Source organism: Capra hircus, chromosome 25, assembly GCF_001704415.2.
Source record: "Capra hircus breed San Clemente chromosome 25, ASM170441v1, whole genome shotgun sequence".
Classification (NCBI taxonomy): domain Eukaryota; kingdom Metazoa; phylum Chordata; class Mammalia; order Artiodactyla; family Bovidae; genus Capra; species Capra hircus.
Window position 1 is genome coordinate 28,494,874 of NC_030832.1, and position 25,421 is coordinate 28,520,294.

Sequence of the window (25,421 nt, forward strand, 5' to 3'; positions counted from 1 at the left end):
ATTTGGAATGTATATGTATATATGGATATTTAGTTCCACTAATTTATAACTTTAATTTACATGCTAAAGCATGTTTTTCAATTAAACAGCTTGAAATAAAACAAGTCCTATTTGAAACTTTCCTCTGAAAGATAAGGAAACAGGCTATATTCTTCCAACTGTTCTTATTTCTCCTCCTTTTCCTCCCCCTCTTTCTGAGTCCAGTGTATGGTAACCTGGTAAACTATGATAACATAGTCTATCATGTAAGTGTAGAACATACAGGGTATGTTATCATGGTAAACATTTTAAAAAACATCTATAAACTAACCTCTGGATAGGCGGAATCTTTAACATTCGTCTTCTCTGTCTGTCTGTCTGTATGCACTCAGTTGTGTCTGAGTCTTTGAAACTCCTGGGGTCTAGCCCACCCCTGGCTCCTCTGTCCATGGAATCTTCCAGGCAAGAATACTGAAGTGGTTTGCCATTTCCTACTCGAGGGGATCTTCCCAATCCAGGGATCAAACTCACACCTCTTGTGTCTCCTGCATTGGCAGGTGCATTCTTTAACAACTGTGCCACCTGGGAAGCCCCAGTGGATACTTAGCATCCAGCCCTAGGGAGCAGGATTCTAGAAGCCTCTTGCTGAGCCCTGGTTGCCAGGTCAGGGAAACCCATAGGCTCCAGAAGTGGAGCGAGAGAGATTGGGTGTTAATCATGATTAAACACGCTTAATCATTGATGTTTAATACTGATTTGGGCTTTCCTGGTGGCTCAAACAATACAGAATCTGCCTGCAATTCGGGAGACCTGGGTTCCATCCCTGGGTTGGGAAGATCTCATGGAGAAGGGAATGGTAACCCACTCCAGTATTCTTACCTGGAGAATTCCATGGTCAGAGGAGCCTGGTGGGTACAGTGCATGGGGTCACAAAGAATCGGACATGACTGAATGATTAACACTTTCGCTCCTAATTTAAACATGAATAAACAATGGAGATCTTTTTTAAAGTTATGAAAACTAAGCTTTTTAAAATATAAAATATTTTTTTAAAAATACATTCTTATTGTAACAAATGCCAGCAATGCAGAAGTAAATAGAATGAAGGATGTTGGGACTTCCCGGGTGGTCCAGTGGTTCAGTTCAGTTCGGTTCAGTTGCTCAGTCGTGTCCGGCTCTTTGTGACCCCATGAACTGCAGCACACCAGACCTCCCTGTCTATCACCAACTCCCAGAGTCCACCCAAACCCGTGTCCATCAAGTCGATGATGCCATCCAACCATCTCATCCTGGTCCAGTGGTTAAAATACCACAATTCCACTGCAGGGGGCACAGTTTAGATTGCTGGTCTGGGACCTAAGATCCCACATGCATGCGGCATAACAAAAAAATAGGGGGAAAAAAGAATTAGAAATGTTGTGGTAGTTACCCTTCTGTCAAATGCCACCCCATTCTACCCTGTCCCCAGAGATGACTGACAGCCAATGTTATCAGCCTGGTTTTTATTAAACTCATTTTTAAATGCTTATATAAGCATGTATGATGTTTGCATTATCTAATTTTTTAATTAAAAAAGGTTAAACCTAGAGAAAAATTGCAAAAAATTTAAAAAACAAAACCAAACCCTACCCCTTCACATCACCCCCTCCATTCTGTCTGTTTCTCTCTCTCTCCTGAACCTTTATTAGATGAAAATAAATTGAAGACATCACAATAGACTTCACCCCTAAATATTCAGCATATATTTCTTAAGAACAATTGCATTCCTTTATATGACCACAATATAATTATCGTACTCAAGAAATTTAACATTGATATGGTAAAGTAAATACAGACCAACATAATATTTCCCTGATTGTTGCCATAATTGCCATCATATCCTTTACAGTTGCTTGTTTGTTTTAAATCCAAGATGCAATCATAATTACACATTACATGTAAGTTGTCAGGTCTTTAATACAAAACAGTTTCCTAGCCTCTTTTCATGTATTTTATGGCACTGACATTTTTGCAGAGTTGAGGTCAATTGTTGAGCAAAAGGCCCCTCAGTTTGAGTTTGTATGATGTTTCCTTGTGTTTGGAATCAGGTTATTTTTGGCAGGAGTACTCAGTATGTGATGTTATTCTATCAGTGTATCATGTTCGGCCCTACATGCCAGCATGCCCCATTATTTGTTATGTTACATTTAATCATTAGTTAAAGTCATGCCTGCCAGATTTCTCCATATTCTGTTCTCCAATTATCTTTCATCTAATGCAGAGGTAGGCAAACTTTTCTGTAAAGGGTTAGATCGTACATATTTTAGGTTTTTGCAGACTGCATAAGATCTCCATCACATATTCCTTTCTCCTCCAACCATTAAAAAATGTGAAATGTGAAACCATTCTTGGCTGGAGAGCTATACATAAACAGATAGACTGACAGTTCTTGCTATACCAATCGTGACTGCAGTGGTTGTGAAGTGATGACTTAAATTTCTGTTATTCCTTTTATGTTTATTAGTTGGCATTTCTCTGTAAAAAGAGCTGTCCCTCTTTTCCTCCCTTTTAGAAAATGTCTTTGGAATCAATATGAAGGTATTATCAAGTTATGGATCTGTTTCCATTTTTTAATGGCTGTGAAAAAATGCTGAATGTGTTAATTTATTTTTCAATTAGAAGGTATAAAGTGCAGACTGTGCTAATCCCTGGGGATGCAATGTTGAACATAAGTAGATATAGCCCATGTCCCCACGGAATTCACTTTCTCGTGGGGGAAACAGACATTGATCAAATGATCACATAACTTAATGTAAACTTTCAGTTACAATTAGTTCTGTAAAGGGGGAGCATTTAACAGAGCAATATGAACTGGTCAGGAAGGTCAGCAGGAAATGAATGCTGCCCTGAAGAAGTGATGGCTGAGGTTCAGAGAATAAGTACCATGACTTTTGTGATGATGGGGCTGGAAGAGCACGGTCCTGAAGTCAAAGGAACCCAGGGGACTACCTGAGAGATGGGTAGGAGCCAGGCACACAGGCAGAACTCAGTGATGGCCAGTAGTGTGGAAAGGCAGAACAAAACACAGTAAAAAATAGCATCAGAGAAGCACAAAGAGGTCATGGAACCAGGCCATTGCAGGGGAGGGGGTGGGCATTGTCCATGGAAGAATTTTCCTCCAGAGAGCGAAGAAAAGTCACAGAAGTGTATTTTATAGATAGGGTAGTGCCCAGACCAGATGAGCCTTTGAGAAAACCACTCTGCTGGAGTTCCACGCTGGGAGCCCTATCACTGGGCCATGGGATAAGCTGGTAGAGAAAGGATAGCACCCTAAACAGAGCATTCTATTGGCTATGGAGACAAGGTAACAAACTGAGAACTATGTATGGTGTGAAACTAAAAACTAATGCAACTCTGGAAACTAATGAAAATATTTGAATCTTGATTTTTGAGGTGGTCACATAGATGTTGCCATTGTTGTTTAGTCCCTAAGTTGTGTCCAACTCTTTGTGACCCCATGGACTGTAGCCACCAGGCTCCTCTGCTCCTGGGATTTACCCGACAAGAATACTGGAGTGGGTTGTCATTTCCTTCTCCAGGGGATCTTTCCGACCCAGGGATCGAACCTGCATCTCCTGCACTGGCAAGGCAGATCCTTTACTGCTAAGCCGCCAGCGAAGCCACATTGGCTTATCATTTAACAAAAGTCATCCAAGGGGCACACGTAAGATGCAGGCACCTTGCTAGATGTAAATTTTACCTAAAAACAGTATCCTGCTAAGTGAAAAAGGATGGTGCAAAACAGTCTATGCAGTGTGGTACCTTTTATAGAAAAAAGCAGCATATACCTGTACAATGTACCTGGAAGGACACATAGGAAGGTAGTAATAATGCTTGATTGGAGGAGAGCAGGGTTGGCCAAAAAGCTCATTGTGTTTTCTGTAAGATGTTAGTGATAAACCTCAGTGAACTTTTTGGTCAACCCAATACATAAAGCAAAATTGATAGAATTGGACACATAGCCTAGTCCAACCCAAGCAATACAGTAAATAATCAAAGATGTAAAAATACCCATAAATCAAAATATATAATATCTGTAAGTTAAGGGAGAAAGTCTGAGCCTCTTATTTAGTCTGTACATGTTGAAAAAGATCTGTTTAAACATAGTTGCCTCAGGGCGGGTGAGAAAGCCTGGAGCAATAATTTATTGCTTTTCAACGTAAATACTTCAGAGCTTATTTTTTAAATTCAGGGCAGGAAGGAGGGACTTCCAGGAAATAGGGCAGCATAAGTAGACATTTTTAAAGCCTCTTCCTTGAAACTTACAAAATCAACAGAGGCGTTACCAACTAAAATGAAAACTAAGCCGAAACTTGGGGACAACCTTATCCTTTCTCTACAAATGCTGAAGAATCGTTGCCAGACACAGCACAACTGGAACCAAAATGAAATAGGATGCTGGGGGTTGACCAAGTTTCTTGAGCTTGAGAACCAGCCAGAGAACATCCTGATAGTGTCCCCCACCCTGGACAAAAGCAGAGATCTGGAGAGGTGGGTGGGCTCAGAAGGGGCCAGGCCTCCCTTCACCTCAGATCAGCTATGACAGAGAGGCTAGGGAAGGGGGAGCGGGGCTCTGTGTCCAGGCATCACCAATTTTCACGTATCCTGTCTTTCTGATTGGGAAAGGGAAGAATTCAACTGGAAATAAAGCAAATTTCTAATCAAAGCAGAACAGTCGAGGCAGGGAGAGACATTTGCTGTCTCCAGTTCATCCTTCCCCCCAATAAAATGTCAGTGCTTTCTCCATCTTAGCTGTGTAACATGATTGTCAGGGATGAGATTTTTAAATGTTTTAAAATATTTTAAATCTGTCATGCTAAACCAACCGAATCTGAATCTTACAAAAATGAGGTCCAGGCAATAACTGAAGTTGGAAAATTTCTCTGTAACAAGATAACATTTCTAGCCCAATCAATAGGTAAAATTTTAAGTATTCATAGCACTCAATATTGGCAGAAGTGTGGAGAAATATGTTTATAGGAATACTGAGGGAAAAGTGAGTAGTAGGAAATCTTTTCTTGGATTTCATGTTTCCACACGGAGTGATATCAATTAGTATTGCTACTACTACTAGAATTGCTGTCTTCTTGCTCACATCTCCAACTGGTAAGTTTGGAGGAAGAAAAATGCTGGTAGCTCAGCCTTTCCTTCTTTTTCTCATGGGCTATTCTTATCTTCGAAAAGCACTGCTGGCCTTGAGCTTTCATTGACCCATCACCTCCTGTGACTGGCCAGGTGGTAAATTACCTAATTCTGCGTGCAGCATACGGAAGCTGACATTTTGATCTCTGTCTTCCTGGCCCCAGCATATTAAAAAAAAAGTCAACCAGAGAGAGAAAGAAGTGCAATTTATTGATTCCTCTCCATCTGTCATCAGTGGCAAAGTCAACGACGATTTATGTAAAAATAACATTGACTGCTACCTACTAAACATACCTGCCCCCTCCATGGCATGCATTCTGCATCCTAGCTTCCTTCTTACCCACAGAATAGCCCCAAGTCTCCTCTTGCCTTAAAATTCATTCTGTTTGATATTAGCACACATGTTCCAACTTTCTTTCAGACGGTGATTGCCATGTGCCACCCTTTCATGTCAGAAAATCCTGCAGCCTCCTATTTAATGTGTGTTTATTAGGAGCAAAATCTGTATCTAATCTATTTGTAAATAATCTAACAGTCTTTGTCTGGAGGTTGGGATATATATAGTCTGGTAATATTGACTGCAACTGCTGATTTATTTGGCTTTCAATCAATGATTTACTTTCTGCTCATCTCATCTGTCCTGTGTTCCCCCTTTTCTCTCTTCTTCCCTTTTTTTGAAATTCAACTAAGTGTTTTTGTCATTACACTCCCTGATACTAATTATACATCATTTTATTTTTCTTTTAGCAATTACCCTAGAAATTGCAATGTATATCCTTGACCCACTGGTATAGATCTTAAATGAGTACCTTTATCACTTCAATATGATGCAAGGACCTGAGAATACTGTTAACTATATTCACTCCCATCTTTTGTACAGTTGTTATCGTGGGTTTTATTTCTTTATATATTTAACAACTTACCAAACATTGTCATTAAGATGTATCATTAGAAGATTAAAATATAATAATTGCTATTTAAATCTACCACCTATGTATTATTTCCAAGCTCTCTGTTCGACTGTCTACGTTCTTCTATCTGGAATCTTATTTCTTCTGCCTGAACAGTTCAGTCTGCCATTTCTTTTAGGATGGTTGTTGGTGAAAAATTTTCTATCTGTGTGTTTAAGGTGTATTTATTTCACAAATTTTTTAAACATAATATTTTTAAGGCTTCACTTTTTTTTCTTTTAAAACTAAGTTCGTTGAGGACAATTTACATACAATAACATGCAATCATTTTATGTGTACAGTTAGATGAGTTTTGACAAATGTATATACATTTGTATAACCATCAGTCAGGACATAAGCATTTCCATCAACCCTAAAAAATTCCTTGGTGCCCCTTGGCAGTTAACACTACCCTCCCACCCCAGTCTCTACCCTCAGCATCCATTGCTTTACTTTCTGTCACTCTAGACTTATTTTTCCTGTTTTGGAATTTTGTAAGAATGAAATAATGGAATATATACTCTTTTGTGTCTGGCTTCTTTCACTCAGGATAACATTTTTGAGATTCAGCCATGATATGGGAGGTATCTAGTTTTGTTCCTTTTAATTGCTGAGCAGTATGTCAGTGTACGCATATGGCATCAATTGTTTATCCATTCATTTTAGTGATGAACATTTGGATTATTTTCAGTTTGGGACAGTTATGAATAAGGCTGCTATGAACATTCATGTAAAAGTCACAGTGTGGACTTCATTTCTTTCAGAAAATCACCTACAACTGAAATTGCTGAATCATAGTGTAACTGTGTGTTTAACTTTATAAAGAATGGACAGTTTTTCAAAATGAGTGAACTATTTATATTCCCAACAACATGTATGAGAATTCCAGTGGCTCCACATTTTTACCAGAACTTGGTACTGTCAGGTGTTTAAAATTTATCTGTTCTACTGATTGTGTAGCAGTATTCCATTGTGGTTTCCCTTTGCATTCCCTGATGACTAACACAATTGACCATTTTTCATATACAATTGGCCATTTCTCTTTCTTGTGAAGTAATGACCTATCACTTGCCCATTTAAAAATTGAATTATTTTCATTTTATTGAGTTACAGATTTCTCTTAAAAATTTATTTGTTTACTTTTGGCCGTGCTGGGTCTTTGTTACTGCATGGGGTTCTCTCCAGTTGAGACGAGTGAGGGCCACTCTTCGTTGCAGTGAGTGGCCTTCTCATTGCGGTGGCTTCCCTTGTTGTGGAGCAGGGGGTTCCAGGGTGCAGGAGCTCCAGTAATTGCTGCACAGGCTCAGTAGTTGCAGCTCCTGGTCTCTCAAGCACGGGCTCAACAGCTGTGACACACTGGCCTAGCTGCTCCTCCCAACGTGGAACCCTCCTGGATCAGGGATTGAACCCATGACTCTTCATTGGCAGGCGGACTCTTCACTGCTGAGCCACCAGGGAAGCCCTCAAAATTTCTTGATATAGTCTTAATTCAAATTATTTGCCAGATATGTCACATTATATACATACAAATAATATATAACATAGGAATATAAATTATATGTACAGAACTTTTCACTATCTGTGGCCTTTTTTTTTTTTTTTTGGTCCTGCTGTGTAGCTTGTGGATCTTAGTTCCCAGACCAGGGATTGATTGAAACCAGGCCACGATAGTGAAAGTGCTGAGTCCTAACCGCTGGACTTCCAGGGAATTCCCAATTTTTCCCTCTCTGTGGCTGTTTCCATTTTTTTCAAGGGTGTCTTCTGGAGTACAAGGTTTTTATTTTGAGGTAGTAAAAGTATCAGTGTTTTCCTTTGATAATTTGTACTATTTATGTCCTATTTCTAAAATATCTACACTACTTGCTCAAAGTTGCAAAGATTTTCTCCTATATTTTCTTTCAAAAGTTCTGCGGTTTATGATCTAATTTTGAGTTACTTTTGTGTATGGGATAAGTAAGAGTTACTTTGGCACTTTTGTCAGAGGTCAGTTGATGACATACATGTTGGTCTGTTCCTGACCTATTATTTCCTTGGGTCTGTATGTCTATTCTTTTGCCAAAACCACACTCTCTTAATTAGTTTTATAGTAAGTCTTAAAATCAGATAGTTCTTTCCAACTTTCTTCTTTTTAAAAATTGTTTTGGCTACTGTATGTATATATATCAATACAGTTTTGCATTTATATATAAATTTTAGATTCTGAAGAAAAACTTTCTGGCATTTGGATTTGGATTACACTGAACCTATAGATCAATTTGGGGAGGAATTAACATCTTAAACATATCAAAACTCCAACAAATCATGAACATGTTATATCTTTCCATTTAGTTTCAATCTTTTAAAATTTCTCTCACCAGTGTTTTATAGTTTTAGTATACAGACCTTGGACTTATTTGTTAAAGTTATCCATAATATTTCATGGTTTTGATATTATTGTGAATGGTGCTATTTTTCCAATTTCATTTTCCAGTTGCTTATTTGTAGTACTGATCTCACAGAATGTGACCTTGCTAAAGTTACTGATTATTTCTAAAAGCTTGTTTTTTTTGTTGTTGTTGTCATTGGTAGATTCTTTTAAGATTTTCTACATATACAATCATGTTGACTTTGAATAAAGATGGTTTTATTTTTTTCTTACTAATTTGTTTGCATTTTATTTATCTTAAATGATTTACTTCACTGGCTGGAGCCCCCAGCAAATATTCCATGGAAGCTTTCTTTCTGGTTTCTTAGAGACAGCATTCAGTATTTGACCATTTGGTATAATGGTAGCTGTCCATTTTTTGTAATGTCTTTTTTCAAATTGAGGAAATTTCCCTTCTATTCCTACTTTTCTGAGAATTTTTAATTGTGCATGAGTGTTAACTTCGTCAAATGTTCTATATGCATGCATTAAGATGATCATGATTTTTTCTCCTCTGAATATGAAAAATTACACTGATTAATTAAAAAAAATTAAACCAACTTTGTATGCCTGGGAAAGATCCCATTTTGCCAAGATGTTATCATTCTTTTTATACATTGTTGGGTTCCATTTGCTAAGACACTGTTAAAACGTTTGCGTTTATATTTGTTTTATTTTCTTGTAAAGCCTTTATCTGATTTTGGTAATGGGGTAACACTGGCCTCATAAAATGACTTGATATGTGTTACTCTCTATTTCATGAAAGATTTTTATAAGACTGGTGTTTGTTCTTTGTTAAATGTGTATTAGGATTCAACAAAGAAGTCATCTGAGCATAAAGGGATTTGTTGTGTTTGGAAGGAGAAGGTTATTAATTATGAATTAAATTTCTTTAAAAGGTATGAAACTATTCATGTTTTCTATCTCTTCTTGTGTCTATTTTTCAAGGAGTTTTTTCTATTTTGTCTAAGTTGTCAAGTTTTTTGGAATAAAGTTATTTATAATATTTCTTTGTTATTTTTAATGTCTTTGGATTTATACTGAAGTCCCTTCCATTAGGCCTGATCTTGGTAATTTGTATATTCTCCAGATTTTAAAATCAGGTTAGAGATTTACCAATTTTACTTATATTTTCTTTGATTTTCTCTATTATTTGTACATTTTCTATTTCATCGATTTCTTCTCTTATCTTTATTATTTCCTTCCTTCTCTCTTCTTTGGATTTAACTTGTTTTTGTTCTAAGAGTGAAATCTTAGAATATTACTTTTAAATCTTTCTTTTTTAAATAAATATTTTAAGTTATAATTTTCTCTCTAAGCACTGTTCTAGCTGCATTCTACAAAGTTTAATACATTGCATTTTCATTTCGTTTGCTCTAAAATTAAAAAAAAATTTTAATTTTAATTTTTTTCTTTGACTTTTTATCCTTTGTTTTTTATTCGTTGGCTTGTGCATTATGTAAACTGTGTTTTACTTATAAAATATTTGAGAATGTTCTAAATGCCTTATTGTTATTTATTTCTAATACATTTCCATTGTGGGCAGAGAATGCTTTCCATGTGATCTCAATGTTTTTGAATTTATTGAGAATCATTCTGAGGCCCAACATGCGGTCTTTTATGGACATTCCATGTTTTCCTGAAAAGACTGTATCTGGCAGTGGCTAATGCAGTGCTTTGTAAATTCAGGTTGGTCAAGTTATTTCCTAGTGTTTCGCAAATCTTCTGCATCTTTACATGTTTTATCCATGCTGAGGGAGGTGTGTTCACTACGTGTGTGGATTTGTTTTTCACTTCATGTATTGTGCTTCACATATTTTAAAAGCTTTATTATGGGTACATGTTGGATTATTATATTTTCTTAATGAATTGGCTTTTTATCTTTATTAATTAACTCTATGTCTGGCAATACATTTTGTCCAATACTTAATATAATTGTTCCATATTTCTTCTGATTAATATTTTCATCTCTGTACTTTTTTCTTGTACATTTTCATTCTTGTACATTTTTCTATCCTTGTACTTTTAACATATCTGTGTTTATATATTTAAAGAGTACATTTTGTAAACAGTCTATATTGTATTTTTATCCAGCCTGATGTTTTCTGCCATTTAATTATAGCATTAAACTCTTTAAATTAAATGTAATTCACAGTATATTTAGTTTTCAATCTACTAGCCTGATGTTTATTTTCTATTGTCCTGTCTGTTTTTTCCTCTTTCCTCTTTTATGCCTTCTTTAGTGTTAATTATTTTTCAAATATCTGGATTTTGTTGCTGTCCTTAGAGAGTTTTGGAGTTTGTTTGTTACCCAGGTGAGTTTATTTGAGAATTGACTTGATTTATCTGATGATTTTTAAAGCTCGGTTATGGCAGTAGAATAACCTCTATCCTAAGGCTAGTTCAGTCCTACTTCTAAGGTACAATCTACCTGGGGTCTCTACTAGAATCACAGGTGTTTTGTCCACTCAGGCTCATCGGAACTTAAATGTCTTCCAGTTCTTTCTTAGCTTTAGGAATTGTTCAACTTACAGCCCTCTACCAGCTCTTCTTTGCCTGACCATGTGGAATTTTATCCTGTGAATGTACATCTTAGTTACCGACCCAGAACTCGCAGGAATCCCTATAAAGATTTTCTCAGCTCTTTGCTGCAGTTTCTCTCTCCAGTGTTCTGCCTGACAATTTCCAGCTCCCTAAGCCTCCATGAAGAGTGGTCTCTGTTTGCTCAGCTCAGTGAGGCCACTGTGCAGTGTTTTGGTTTCTTTTTCCTCCACAGTGTACAGAAAATGACTCCAGGCAGAGACCGAGCAATTGTAGGGCTCCTCTTACTTCTTTCTGTTCTCATGTGGATTACAGTCCTTCACTGGCTATTGCCCAATTATTGAAAACAGATAATTTATACGTTTTTATATGAAGTTTTCTAGTCGTAACAGTGCGGGGGGAGCGGTGGGTTGGGGGAAAGTGTAGCGTTAGCTCAGAAGCAAAAATTCCTCAGCATTATTTCTAATGGATATTTTCACTGCATTCAGAATTTTAGATGGACAGTTGTTTTCTTTTAACACACCAAAGATTATACCAATGTTTGTAAGTTATACTAACTTTTGTCATTTTGATTGAGAAGTCATCTGTTGTTCCTTTGAAAGCAGTATGTTTGTGTGTGTGTAAAGAGGAGGGACTGGCTTCTTTTAATATTAATATTTTGTCATTGGTTTTTAGAAATGTAATTATGATTGCCCATGTGTATCTTTCTTCGCACATATCCTGCTTTGAGTTATTAGGACTTCCTGAAATTGTGGCTTAATCAGTCTTTGGAAAATTCTCAGCCAAGATTTTATCTGTCCGCATTCTGTCCACCAACCCCTGTTTTTTTTTTCAGACTTCAATTACATGTTCGACCATTCATGATATTCTATGTATCTCTTAAGCTCTTTTCTCTATTTTTCTTTCTTTCCTGTTTTCATACTTCAATAAGGTATTTTCTCCTGACTTAATTAACAGTTCACTGATCTCTTTTGTTGTGTTGGTCCTGCTTTAAGAACATCTATTGAATGATTTTTGTGTGTGTGTGTTCCAGAATTACCATTTTATTCTGTTTTCAAAATAAATTCTAGTTCTTTGCTGGTAAATTTCTTTGTCTTCTCATTCATTTTCTTGAATATGTATCACAGTTATTTTAATGTTCATTTTACATAACTCAAGTATCTGGATCACCTATGTTTTTACTGTCTGTTGGTTTTTCTTATTTTGGCTTCATTACCTGACATGTTTGGCAATTAAAGAATTAAATGCCAGATATTATATTCGAAATGCTTTGTGGTTGTACATGTTGTTCTGTCTCCTCAGAGAGATACCAATTTTCATCTAGCAGGCAGGAGAGATATAGATCAACTTTTACTAATCAATAATTGAGATAATTTGAAGATGAATTTGATTCTCGTAAAACTTCTGGTTTGCTATTCATCTTAATACATATTGTCTTTCAAGAGCTTCAGATGAAACCCTGGGGTCTTTATTTGTGCTTTCCTCCTTGTCAGGTTCGAAGCTCCAGTTTTCATTCTGTTGGCATTGTGAGATTCCTAAGTATTCTCCTTCACTGTGTAGCCCCTTAGCCTCTGCGTGGTTTCTTTTCTTTGTTTTTCACTCTGTGCTTCTTAAAATGAGGCAAGTGACTTTAGGGGGAAAGTGGAGCAGAATAATACATTCACTTTTCTGAGGTTTTCTTTCCTTGGATTTTAGTCCCTCAGGTCCTGACTGTCTTGGTAGTACTGCAAGCTGATTATTTTCTCTCTAAGTCTGTGATAGTCTCAAAATTTCTGAGATAGTACTTTCTTTTTGGCCTTTTGGTCTAATGCAACATGGAAATCAGGTAATGTTTCCAAATCAAAGGCAGTAGAGAATTTCAGGTTCACACCAATGCCCTTTCCTTCTTTCTGGATTCCTGGTCCCATTCTTGAGTTCTTCACTTTGATTCCATTTTTTTTTTTTTTTTGAATTAGCTAATCCAAGTCTTTGAGTATTTTTCCAGAATATGTAAAAAAAAAAAAAAAGGCCATTTATTTTCTCATTTGTTTCACTTGGAAACTATTTTCTTCTTAGCTTCACACACAATAACAACCTAAATATATGTATAAGTCCTACATGAGACCAGTTATCCTCTGTTTATTGGCTCATTTTAATTCTGTGATCTAGTGTTACATATACTCCGGAAGCCAGTCTTTTTCCCGTCTTTGTTGATAACTTGTTTTTGCTTTGTTGAGAACTTAAATTTTCTTTATCCTAGAGATCAAAAGAATTATCAGCACATGTATCAATATTATTTCTTTTCATTAATAATCCAGTCACAGAGTAAACCCATTGTTTTTTTAAAAAGCAGAGAGTGTGTTATTCTTTTTATGGTTGTACAGAAAGAAAGAGAGAAAGAAAGAAAAGAAAGTGAAGTCTCTCAGTCGTGTCTGACTCTTTGCGACCCCACGGACTGCAGTCTACCAGGCTCCTTCGTCCATGGGATTCTCCAAGCAAGAATACTGGAGTGGGTTGCCTTTTCCTTCTCCAGGGGATCTTTCCGACCCAGGGATCGAACCCAGGTCTCCCACATTGCAGGCAGATGCTTTAACCTCTGAGCCACCAGGGAAGCCTTTATGGTTGTATACAATGTGTTTATTGCTTTGATATAAAATAAATATGGGATATTTTCTCATTTAAAAATTAAGCCAATATGAAAAACCTTTGTTATAGGATGTTCACAGAATGTGTATCTAAAAGCAGAAATCTTCTTAGTACTGATTCTCCAGAGTAAGTTAGGTAACATATAGCATTTTAGTTATATTATGTGTATGTATATGGACGCTACGTACAAAGTTTTCTTTTTCAAGAATGTTGTCACATGCGTTATTTTGCAATTCACTCCACAATATAGTTTGGAAATCTTTCCGACTTAGCACATTCTTTCTGGTTATCTACTGCTGCGTAACAAATCACCCCGAAATTAAATGGTTTAAAACATCAATGTATTACTACCTCTTTTAGTCTGTAGGTCAGGAATTCATACAGGGTCCAGTGGGGATAGCTTCTGTCTGCCCTATAATATGGGTCCTCAGCTGGGAGGACTCTTACAGCAGGGGCTAGAATAGCTGAGGACTGACCAGATTTCTCTCCCTCCTTCAGCAGCCCCCCTCTCTATGCCTCCTTCCTTACCTCCCAACTTCCTTTCCTCCAGCTCAAGCTAGCTTGAGCTGCCTTGCAGCACGGTGGACTGTGGGTAATCGGACTTCTCACATGGTGACTTGGTGGCTTAGAGCCCTAAGAGAGTGTTCCAAGAGACAGAAAACAAGAGCTTCTGGTTTAAGTCCTAAACCTGGAACCTGGCACAAAAATAACTTTAATTCTTTATTTGATTAAAGAAGTAACATATCCTAGATAGAGCAGGATATCAAGGGAATCCAGATAGTCCAGATTCAAGGGAAGAGTGATGTAGATTCCAATGTTTTTTAAGTTAATTTATTTGCCTGGGCTGGGTCTTAGTTGCAGCATGTGGCTCTTCCCTTGCAGCGTGCAGGGTTTTTAGTTGTGGTATGCAGGATTGTTGGTTGTGGCACATGAACTCTTAGCCCTCTGACCAGGGGACGAACCCAGGCCCCCTGCCTTGGGAGCATGGAGTCTTAGCCACCAGAGAAGTCCCGTAGATTCCAACTTGATGACAGGAATGTTAAAGAATTTAAAGCCATCTTTAATTCAACACAGTCAAAAATTCACCTTCAGCCAAGCATTATTTATATTCTTGTAACATAAAACATATCCGGACACAAGCTCCAAAAAGCCTCATCTCCTTGTGGGCATCATGCTCAGGTCCTGGATCTGTTTATCTAAAGTAGGTTCAGGGAAGGTTTTCTCAACCTGAAGATCTGTAAGCTCCTTTCGCCTCTCCTCTAAACACCCCACATACAGTAGTGAGGCAGAGATATAGTAGCTTTGATAGAGTTTACTGAGTGTGACTGCCAGTCGCTGTCATGACTGAGTGACTCTTTGCAACCCCATGGAATCTAGTCCGCCAGTCTCCTTCTGTCCATGGGATTTTTTCGGGTAAGAATACTGGAGTGGGTTGCCATTTCTTCTTCCAGGGGATCTTCCCAACCCAGGAATCTAACCTGTCTTCTGTGTCTCCTGCACTGCAGATGAATTCTTTACCCAGTGAGCCCTGGGGGAAGCCCAACTGCAGTGGACACCAATTCAGTAAGGGAGGATGTAGGTAGTGTTTCCCACAGCAGTCGCTTCAGTTCACAGCAGTTCTGAAATCCAGCTGGGAACGTGTCATCAGTTCTCTAATTAAGACCCAGTCCTGCTTCTTGGGAATGATTCTTCACGGCTCTTGGCTTTATCTTTTGGGCTCTTGGTTCCTCCAAGGGTCCTCCTCCCTCTCTCAGAAGAAATGGCTTCTGTGTGCAGCCATTAAGGGTTGGGGATCCAGAGGCCTTCTTTCCTTTTGTACCACCTCTGTCCCTTTTAGTCCCAAACTGATCCAGTTCCAGTTCAGTTGCTCAGTTGTGCCCGACTCTTAGCAACCCCATGAACCTCAGCACGCCAGGCCTCCCTGTCCATCACCAACTCCTGGAGTCCACCCAAACCCATGTCCATTGAGTCGGTGATGTCATCCAACCATCTCACCCTCTTTCGTCCCCTTCTCCTCTCACCTTCAATCTTTCCCAGCATCAGGGTCTTTTCAAATGAGTCAGCTCTTCACATCAGGTTTCCAAAGTACTGGAGTTTCAGCTTCAACATCAGTCTTTTCAACGAACACCCAGGACTGATCTCCTTTAAGATGGACTGGTTGGATCTCCTTGCCATCCAAGTGACTCTCAAGAGTCTTCTCCAACACCACAGTTCAAAAGCATCAATTCTTCGATGCTCTTTATAGTCCAGTTCTTTATAGTCAAACTCTCACATCCATACATGACTACTGGAAAAACCATAGCCTTGACTAGACAGACCTTTGTTGGCAAAGTAATGTCTCTGCTTTCGAATATGCTGTCTAGGTTGGTCATAACTTTTCTTCCAAGGAGTAAGTGTCTTTTAATTTCATTGCTGCAGTCACCATCTGCAGTGATTTTGGAGCCCAGAAAAATAAAGTCAGCCACTGTTTCCACTGTTTCCCCATCTATTTGCCATGAAGTGATGGGACCAGATGCCATGATCTTTGTTTTCTGAATGTTGAGCTTTAAGCCAACTTTTTCACTCTTCTCTTTCACTTTCATCAAGAGGCTCTTTAGTTCTTCTTCGCTCTCTGCCATAAGGGTGGTGTCATCTGCATATCTGATATGTTTTCTTTAAAACCATTGAGGACTTACTGTGATTCAAGCTATTGGTGAGGTGGCTGAGGCACCATATCGCTAAGATTCTTGGAAGCTCGTTTAGGCCTGCACTGGAATATGTGTGAGCTCTTTGTTTTTTAATTGTGCTGGCTCTTTGCTGCAGCACACTGGGCTCCTCGCTGCTGTGTGAGGGCTGCTCTCTAACGAGGCTCATGGGCTTTAGTTGCCCTGTGGCGTGTGGTATCTTAGTTCATGGACCAGGGATCAAATCTGTGTCGCCTGCATTAGCAGGCAGATTCTCAACCACTGGACCACCAGGGGACTCCCTGTGTGAGGTCTTAACAGAAGTTCTGACTGCCTCATCCCTAACTTCATCTTTATCTGCAGACCACATTTTACTGCCCGGGGATTTGGAAGTTTTTGCCAGGAGATGTCAGAACCAGAAGGAACAGTTCTCCTCTCTAATCCAGCAAGTCCTGGCTCTATTTCCTCTAAATTCTACCACAAAAGGGGGAATAATTTCTGCTTAATTCATCTCCGCTTGTCTTTCATTAAAGGCATCTCAAAAAGCCCAGTTGGCTTCTTCTGTGCTCTACTTGGAACTCTTCTAGTCAGGTCCATGCATGCATTAGGTTGCCTTCTCATCTGTCGTGTCTTGCTAACTGACCCACCAGTCTGTGGCTTGGGTGCTCTTTTTTCCAGGAGCAGTGTTCTCAGTGTCTTTCAAGTCCTCTCCGAGTCTTCCTGAGGCCCTTGCAGCTTTCACTAACAGTCTTATGGGGCACATCTAGCTTCTGTTCATTGTCCAGTCCCACAGCCAATGTTTTAAGTGTGTGTTACAGCAGCAGTCTACTTCCAGATACCAAATTTCATTTTGATTATCTGTTGCTGCCTAACAAACCACTCTAACCTTTTGCCACAAAGTAAAGAACGTGTGTTGTAAAGAAGCCAACGCATTCCATAGTCTGCACTTTGATAAGAGACTTGGAAAACGTTATCCTCCAACACATACCCAGATGATTTTTTCTTTTTCTGCTCATTTCTTTTCAGAATGCAACAGACCCTTCATCACCCCCTATCCTTGACTGTCTTGGGCACTTGAAGTAAAGATATTTATTGAAGGTAAAATAAAGGAAGGAAGGACAGGGGAAGGGCTGAGGCAGAAGTGATAAAATCCCCATTTTTACCTCACTGGGGACAGTGAGGTTTTTATTTACTTATTTAATTGGAGTGTATTTGCTTTACAGTGTTGTGTTAGTTTCTGCAGTACAACCATATGAATCAGCTATCTGTATACATACATCCGCTCCCTCAGGAGCCTCCCATCCCCATCTCGCCCTTCTTGCTCTGCACAGAGCGCAGAGCTGAGCTCCCTGTGCTGCGCAGCGGCTCCCACCAGCTGCTTCACGCCCGGCCAGGTACGCATGTCGCCCGGCCAGGTACGCATGTCGCCCGGCCAGGTATGCATGGCGCCCGGCCAGGTACGCATGGCGGTGCTGCTCTCAGTCCATCCCGCCCTCTCCTCCCCCTCTGTGCCCATAGTCCATTCTTTATGGAGGGCAGCAAGATTTAGAGTAAACAGCTTATCCACATTCATACAAGCAGTGAGGGCAGAGATCTGATAGGCGTGTCCTCCTCTGGTTAAAGGGTTAAATCTACTTTGTACCAGGAACTCCATGTGTGCTTATAGACTCGCTTAAGGCACTTTGATGACCTGGTTGCCATCCAGAAAATGCCCAAACAACTGATTGCTAGGGGAGGGAACATTGCTAGAAGATGCAGCCTTCCTCCAAACTTTCAGAGGGAAAGATGCTTTTGAGATTCTACCAACTCTGTTAGTTCATGTGCCTGTGACCCTTCAGAGAAACTTCTGGAAATGACTTCTAAGTACATCGTTGAACTATGTACATAAGATTCAGCCAGTGGCTTAAGAAGATAATTTGGGAAGTAGGGCAGGTACAAGAAAAGATAGGAGAATACAGGGTAGCAAAGGCTGAATGCCAAAGGTATAGTATCAGCAATGAGTGTGCTACTAGGGCTCAGAGGAACCACACCCAGGGTGCAAACCAGGAGGTGCAGGCAAGGAGGGGACCCTGATTAACTTGTGCCCCTGGCTGGCAGCACCAATGCCCACATTCTCTTGGCAGCTGCACCAGCCAGAAGAGAGGTGACTGCTGAGCTGTTTGGACCAGAGGCTTAGGGCAGTATTGCCTGCTTTGCTTCTGATTGGTGTGAGAATTTTTATGTATCTCTTTTCTTTGATTCTGGGAATTGGAAGAATCTGAGCTGGTGGCATAGTCTTTCTGCCACCTAGAGGGGGGCAAGAAACTGGGGACCTTCGAAAAGAGGGTGCTGTCAGGAAAGACTAGTCTGCTCCAGCCAGGCTGGTTCCTTCTCCTGTGGCACACCCTTGGGAGGGGCAGAAGGAGACTGGTAGGTATTTGTCTATGGGACAGACTGAGATGCCTCTTGGTGTTTTTGATTTTTTCTTTTTGCAACACAAACCTTGGTAGCACTGTGTATTTTGTCAGCTTCTGGGCACATGACAGGTGGATAGGTGGGGGACCAGAAAAGGTGACTGGAGACTCAGTTAAAGAGTTGCCCTTGAGGCATGGGGCAGGGGAGGAAAGGGGCCTGTCTCCCTATGGACTTGGCAGAGGGCAGTGTGAGGGCAGGTCGCAGACAGTCTTCGAGACGTCAAGCTCACACCTGTGTCCAGGCACCCTCAACCCCCTCATCGAATCCATTCTGTGACCTTGGGGAGGGAGGTAGGGGGCCAAACCACGTGTTCTCAGACCCCGGGGAGCGGGATCAGAGGTCAGCAGGCGGTCGCTGCAGAACTGATTCCCTAGGTGGTACTGCGGTGGGCACCCCGAACCCTCCCCCAGTTCTGGCCGCCAGTACCTTGACTCGGCGCCCGCCCTAGCCCTGGGCGCGGATGCAGGTGTGATCCTGGCGCCGGGGATGAAGTAGTTAAGGTGGGGGGCGCTTCGGTGAGCTGTCCAATACGGGGAACAGCAGTTTGCCGGAGTTAACGTGGGCAGCTTCTTTGGGGAGGAAGGAAGGAGGACCGTCTGCCAAGCTCCAGTTCGCCCCCCGCGCGCGTGTGCCTGTGTGTGCAGTGCGTGTGTGTGTGTGTGTGTGTGTGTGTGTGCGCGAGTGTGAGTGCGCGCGCGCCGAGGCGTTCCTCAGGTTGCGCTGCCTGGAAACCGAGGGAGCCATTGGCGAGGCGGAGGGGTGGGGGTGGGGGCTCCCCGACCCTCCGAGGCGAGGCGCGCCCAGAAACCCGGCTCCTGACGCGGGCGAAGGCAGGGCGGGGACAGCGCCGCGGGCCGCCTCGAGGCCCCGGGGGGCCCGCCGGGGAGGAGCCGGGGAGGAGGCCGGAGCTGCATGGAGTTTCTAGGGCGCGCAACTCCGGCGGGGCCTCGGCCACTAGGCTTCGGGGCGCAGCGAGGCAGCCGCGCACATGGGCTGAGCCCGCGCGCCGGGGCTCTGCACGGCCAGCGGGAGCGGGAGGGGTAGAGCCGCGCGCCGAGCCGGGGTGCGGGGCAGCGTCCCCAGACGGGAGCCGAGGACAAGGACAAGAGGAGCGCGCCCACATCGTGCTCCGAGCCGACGAGGGGCTCGCGCCGACCCCGGCGCCCGCTTGGGGAGCAGCCCGGGGCGCCGTGGGAGCCGGCTGCAGCGAGGATGCCGGCGCGGGGCCGCGGCGGCCGGCCGGGGGTGTGAGTGTGAGGCTGAGCGCTGCCCGCCGGCGCCTCCCCCCGCGCCACCTCCTCCCTGCGGGCCTCGGAGGAAGCCCCCGGCGCGCGCGGAGGCGCCTCGGAACCCGGGCTTCGGGGCGGCGGGCCCGCGCGGCCGGCCCCGGCCCAGCCAGAGGTGAGTGCCGCCGCCCGCTCGCTCCCGCCCTCGCCTCTTCCCTCCGTCCGCCCCTCTGCACCGTGCCCAAAGCCCGGGGCTGTGGCGGGCCCTCGCCCCGGAGTGGGCGGGCTGGCGACTACGCCTCCCATACCTGTTGGCGCTAGGAGAGGGCACCGGGCGGCTGGGGGTTGCCTGAGCCTCCTTGCTCTCCCTGGGGGTGGCTGGTGTCCGCCCGCCTGGGGGCGTGGGGTCCGGGCAGGGCGACGGGTGTCCCACCCGGGTGTCCCAGAACTGTGCGGGCTGCAGGCTGGGCGCCGTTCGCCGAGTCCCCGGCGCCAGTAGCCGCTTGTCTGCGCGCCCCCGGCCGCGGGCGCCTGGGCGGTGGAAGGGAGAGGAACTGCACCGCAACCCAGGTGGAGAGCCGGGCGGCTTCCAGGTACCGGGAAGCCGGGAGTCCTGGCATTCGGGGGAGGATTCCCTCCACCTCCAGACCCGGCGAGGGCTACTCGCCCTCCGGGGCGCACGCTCCTCGCTGCCACCGCCCGGTGTCCGCCTGCCCTGGGGAGCGCGGGATCACCCGGAGGCCTCCGGCAGCCCAGCCTGGGACCTGGCTGCCACTCAGCTGGCCTCTGGGTCCCGGCACCTTCCGGAGTCCCGCGCCCCGGCAGAGGCAGGCGCCGACTCCGCCGGGCAGTCTGGGTTTACCGGATGCCCCAGCGTCCCCTGACTGGCGCGACGGGGAGTGAACTTCTTCAGACTTGGCCTGAGGGCGCCTAGGCAGCAGCAGGTAGTTTTGGGGACGGCCTCGGGGCCAGGGAGAGCGGAGGACGCCTCACCCCGACGGGATGGGGTGCTGAACGTGGAGCGAGGGCTACTTTTTGCTATCTAGGCGCCAGCCACGTGCGCCCTCTGCCCCCATCCCCAGCATCGAATTTCCTCTGCATTTTTTCTTTGAGGACCAGTGTGTGTGTGGGGAAAGCGCCTTGCTTGTATTGATGAAGTCCTTTGCCCTGGTGAAATGATGCCTGCAGTTCCTGAGGTCCCAAGACTGGGGCGCCATCCCCAGGCCTTGAGCTCCATATTTTGCTGGGCTCGGAGGAGAGCAGCTCAGTGCCGGTGTGTGTGGCTGTGTTGGGTCGTGCTCACTGAAGTCTGATTAGTGCTAACTATAATAACTATATAAGAACAGCCTCAGGGTTGGGGTTGGGGTGACCTTCTCTAGGAGGAATGGGTAGATTTCTTCCCTTCGTGTGTCCAGACACACAGAGCATTCGTGCAAAAGTGAAAACTCATAACTCTTAGGATTTCCACGTTCTGCTTCCTTAACTGCTGACTCGCAGTCCAAAAGATACACTCTCTTTCAGTTCAGGCCTCTGAGCCTTGGAAAGGGTTTTAAAGCCATTTGGTGTGAAATTGTCTTGGGGCCAGAGGAGGACACGGCTTTCATCCAACCCTGACCACAGCTCTCCTCCTTGGTTTGTTGGTGGTTTTCATTTCATCTGTTTTTTTGGGGAAAAAAAGTGTTGCAGATAGAAGGAGGTGTTGATGGAATCTCCATTGTCTTTGTTACTTGGTTCTTTGAGGCTGTGAAGTCTGGAGGCAGCTCGGACCGCTCCTGTGTGGCTGCTCTCTCGGGACACCTCCAGCTAAGGATGGATTCCTGGGCTCCAGGAGCTGCAAAACTTTGCTAGCTCCTTAGGCAGTTGGTCCCCACACATGCCCGATGGATGCCCCTGGGCAGTGTTCCCCCGTGGCCTGTTCTAATGGAGGCCCAGCTGAGGGCCCCCCCCCCTTTCTGAGCTCACTGCAGACATGTGGGTTTTTCATGGCAGTAGCTGCCTGAAAAACAGCTATGTTTACCAAGAAGCTGGTCTATAACACTGATGCTGGTTACTGACTGTATCCAAGTGGAGTAATGAAAACAAAACTCTCTGGAAACCCAATCCCTCGGATATTTTATTGGAGGAGCGCTAAATCCTCTTAGAATTGTTCATTGAGATCACCTTTCTCTGAACTCGGACTGTAACTACTGCCAGTAATCAGGCCTTCAGTGAGGGTGCTGCAAAGGGCTTTGCAGAAAGAAAATCATTTCATTCAGTTGGTTCCATGGAGAACACGATGGGCCGGACGTAATGGAGACCCATGGCTCCCTTTCCTCGCGAACGGGTGGTGGGGATTGGGGTGAGGTGAGGGTGCAGGTGTGAAGGCTGCTTGGTTAACATTTATCTCCGCAGTGGGAGGCCTCTGATTGGTGCCCAAGCATTGGGCAAGGTTAGGCGGCCGTCTAGAAATTTCTTTTCCATAGGCAGCTTTGGGAGAGACGGCGTGCTTCTGGGTCAACGGTGGGAGAGACGTATCTGAGGGCTGGTCTTAGGTCCTGGCACCCTCTGCTAGCTAGATTTGGCAGCCCACTCCGGCTCCGACAGCCTCTGCAGTGCCCAGTAGATGGCAGAAGGGGGCGCTAGTTCTTACATAGAGAGGAATTCTGGTGGCTCAAAGATAGCTTGGACGTTTAAGGCCTTTGCACACCCTCTTAATTCAGATTTCTGGGACCCTTCTTGATGTCAGACACTTGTACACATTGGAGCTCACGTAACCTTCATGTTTCATATTTGGAAACTGATGCTGAAGGTGAGTAACTTTCATGTGAGCAGGTAGTTTGTGGGTAAGAGGCAGGGTCAGGGTTTGATTCTAAGAGGCTGGTGTTCCTGATTGTAGGTGCAGGGCTCTTTGCACACTGCTGCTTATTATCTGAAGAGTGTTTTAGTAAGCTTTGACCTTCGGTGCCTTGTTGAGGATCAGACCCAAGGCGGGTGACCCTTTTGTGCTGAGTGAATCCAGGGCAGCATCTCATTCCTTATTCCTGACAAGGAAACTCAGGCATGGAAGGAGCTCTGTCTTGTGCAGTGGGTCAGGGAAGGAGGCCTTGCCCTCCACGTGTGCCCACACTGGAGACACGTGGGGCTCAAGTCCACCCTGGGTTAGTTATAGACGGTGGCGCCTTTGGTTGCATGTTCCCTCTCTGAGCCCACAGTGGTATGGGATTGGGTGACATCTTTGCCCTTCCCTTGAAGCTTAACGTGATGTAGTCAGAGTGTCTGAAATGTCTTTTCATGATGGAGAACCATTAGGCAGCACAACGAGCCACAGCCTCTAGTCCTTGTTAAGACAGTGTGCATCTCAACTCGCAAGCAATGAAACCGTCCTTCAAGATGGGCAAGGCATTGGCTGACCCCTCAGTGGCTCCCTTGGAGGCTAATTCTGTATGTGGTTTAAGCACAGTTGTGGCATCCAACCTGGGGCTTTCCGAGTGAATGATGTTTTAAACCATTTAACGTTGAACAAAAATGTATTCAGTGCCTATTATGTGGTATGGATATAGAAATGAATATGAGATGAATATGGTACAGCGGCTGCCATCAGAAAATTCACACATTAATGGGGAAGGCAGACCACATGTGAGGGATACACATTTGTGAGCAGAGATGGGAGACAGTCCGTCTAGTGTGACACTGATGTCTGAGCTGAGCTTGAAGGATGGCTATGAAGTAGCCAGTCCTCCATGGGCATTCCAGGCAGAGGATGTTATGGGAGAGGCAAGAAAGCACACAGAAGATATGACAAAGCAACTGGTAATTTGGACCCCCTGGAGCTTCAAGAGTGAGGCAGGGAAGGACGAGAGAAGAGGCTGGAATGGTAGCAGGATGCTCGTGGTCAGGACTAGGGGGCGAGTGGCAAGGTCAGATTGGAGTTTCAGGTCAGTCTAGTTGGAGACCTTGTGGAGAATGGATTTGGCAGTGAGAAGACCAGAGGCGTAGATACCAGTGAGGTGGCTGGAGCTGAGGCTATGGTGGGGACTATGGAGAAGAGATGGATTGAGCAAACATTTAGGAGAATTCTCAGTTAGCGTTTGTGGGTTGCAGGCAACAGAAACCAGCTCCAGCTAGCAACTAAAGTCCACAAGGAGACTGTTGTACAAGCACTAATGGAAATTCACAGGGCTGGGACACGCCTGAAGAGCCAGGCTTGGAGCAGATGGGAATTAGGTAGTCGAGGGGATCTTGGTGGCTGGAGTAGTCTTATGGTTTCTCTCAGGTGATGCTATGAAAGTAAATGATCTCTATCCTTTCTCTCCATCATCATCATCATCTTATTATCGTTATTATTATTCTGCTATATTCAAAATGCTCAGAGGAAATCTCTAACTGGCAAAGGTTTGGGTCTTCATATCAGGAATAGCTTTCTGAAATTTCACTGGAATGGGGACAGGTAGTTTTTCTGAAAGAAAGCTGGAGTGAATCTGCTAGAAGACTTGGGCATGTCCTCCACAGGAGGGGTAGTTGGTGGGACTCACTGATTGACTGAGTAGGAGTATTAGTAGGAGAAGGGAAGGGTGTAGCATGACCACAGAGTTTCCAGCATAGGTAATGAGGTGGATAAGCAGAATGAAAGTCTGGCCCAGACTAAATAACTCACTTGTTTCCCCACTGGCAGAGCTGTGGGCAGCACTCCGTGACCAGGCCGGGGGAGAAGGTAACGGCCTATTTTAAAAAGTCTCATTAAGGGGCAGTGCTGCTGAGAATAAGGCCTGTTTAAATAGGTTACTTTAGCTCATGCCCCACAAATCTGGGTAGTTTGAATGTATTTTCATTCATTCATCCTGTATTTGTTGAGCATCTCTGTACCAGGTACCAGGGACAATGGCCAATTAGATAGAGGTGGTAGTCTCATATTCTAGTGGTGTAAGATAATGAAAAAATAAAAATGGAAAATAAAATTAGGTGATATTATGGAGGCAAATGCAGGGATTTCTTCAGATTGGGTGGTCAAGAAAGTTCTCACTGAGGAGTCCTAGTTAAGCTGGGTAAGTCGGGGGAAGGTCTAGGCAAGAACTTCAAGGCAGTGGCATCTGCCCGTGCAAAGGTCCTGAGGTAGAAACTGCTGGGGGTGTTGAGGAACAGGAAGGAGGCTAGCATGGCAGGAAATGTGTGCTGAGAAGTAGGGCCTAGTTCATGGGGTCACCCTGCAGAGTTTGGATTTGATACTGAATTAGTTAGGAGGACCAGGAGGGGTTTTAAACAGCAAACTGACATGATCCAGTTTCTGTTTTCAAAAGATCACCCTGGCAGCTGTGCCTTCGGTGTGTACTACCTTTGTGCAAGAATGTGAATCTCTATTCATCAGAGTCTGAAATGAAATGTAGTATTTGAGAGTAACAGATGGAGAGAAAATGCTTTAGTG

The 25,421-nt window shown here is 43.7% G+C and overlaps 1 protein-coding gene across 1 annotated transcript in view; it reads left to right on the forward strand.

Moving 5' to 3' along the window:
• The window catches only part of CALN1 (calneuron 1), a 414,134-nt gene continuing 408,136 nt past the window's right edge, over positions 19,424-25,421 (forward strand). The window contains exon 1 of the mRNA XM_018041016.1: positions 19,424-20,198. The gene's annotated coding sequence lies outside the window, so the exon portion shown is untranslated. The remainder of the gene's footprint in view (positions 20,199-25,421) is intronic.